We start from the raw sequence: 645 nt of genomic DNA on the forward strand, positions 1-645 counted from the left end.
TGGGACTGAGTGGGACAGTGCGTGGATGGCGGCTGTGCGTGGGACTGTGTGGGACAGTGTGCGTGGGACTGTGCGTGGGACGGCGGCAGTGCGTGGGGCAGTGCGTGGGAGTGGGACAGTGCGTGGGATGGCGGCTGTGCGTGGGGCAGTGCGTGGGAGTGGGACAGTGCGTGGGATGGCTGTGCGTGGGACAGTGTGCTGGACAGTGCGTGGGACTGCGTGGGACAGTGCGTGGGACGGCGGCTGTGCGTGGGACTGTGCAGGACAGTGTGCGTGGGACGGCGGCTGTGCGTGGGACAGTGCGTGGGACTGTGCGTGGGACGGCGGCAGTGCGTAGGGCAGTGCGTGGGACTGAGTGGGACAGTGCGGAAGTGTGCGTGGGACGGCGGCAGTGCGTGGACTGAGTGGGACAGTGTGCATGGGACAGTGTGGGTGGGACGGCGTGGGTGGGATGGTGTTGGGCCAGGGCCCCGGGGGCGTCTGTGCGGCGGGTGTGTGCCGGCGGTCAGTTCCGTGCGCGGTGTGGACCCGTCACTGCTGGGGCTGCGCTCCCCTCCGCGGCGTGAACCCCACACGCTTCTGCTCCTCCGGCTCTTGGGCTTTTGCAAGGCGGCCGAGCGCGCGCCGTTCAGACTGTCAGGCAGC

This window comes from Ursus maritimus, unplaced genomic scaffold, assembly GCF_017311325.1.
Source record: "Ursus maritimus isolate PB19 unplaced genomic scaffold, ASM1731132v1 scaffold_25, whole genome shotgun sequence".
In the NCBI taxonomy this organism is placed as follows: Eukaryota; Metazoa; Chordata; class Mammalia; order Carnivora; family Ursidae; genus Ursus; species Ursus maritimus.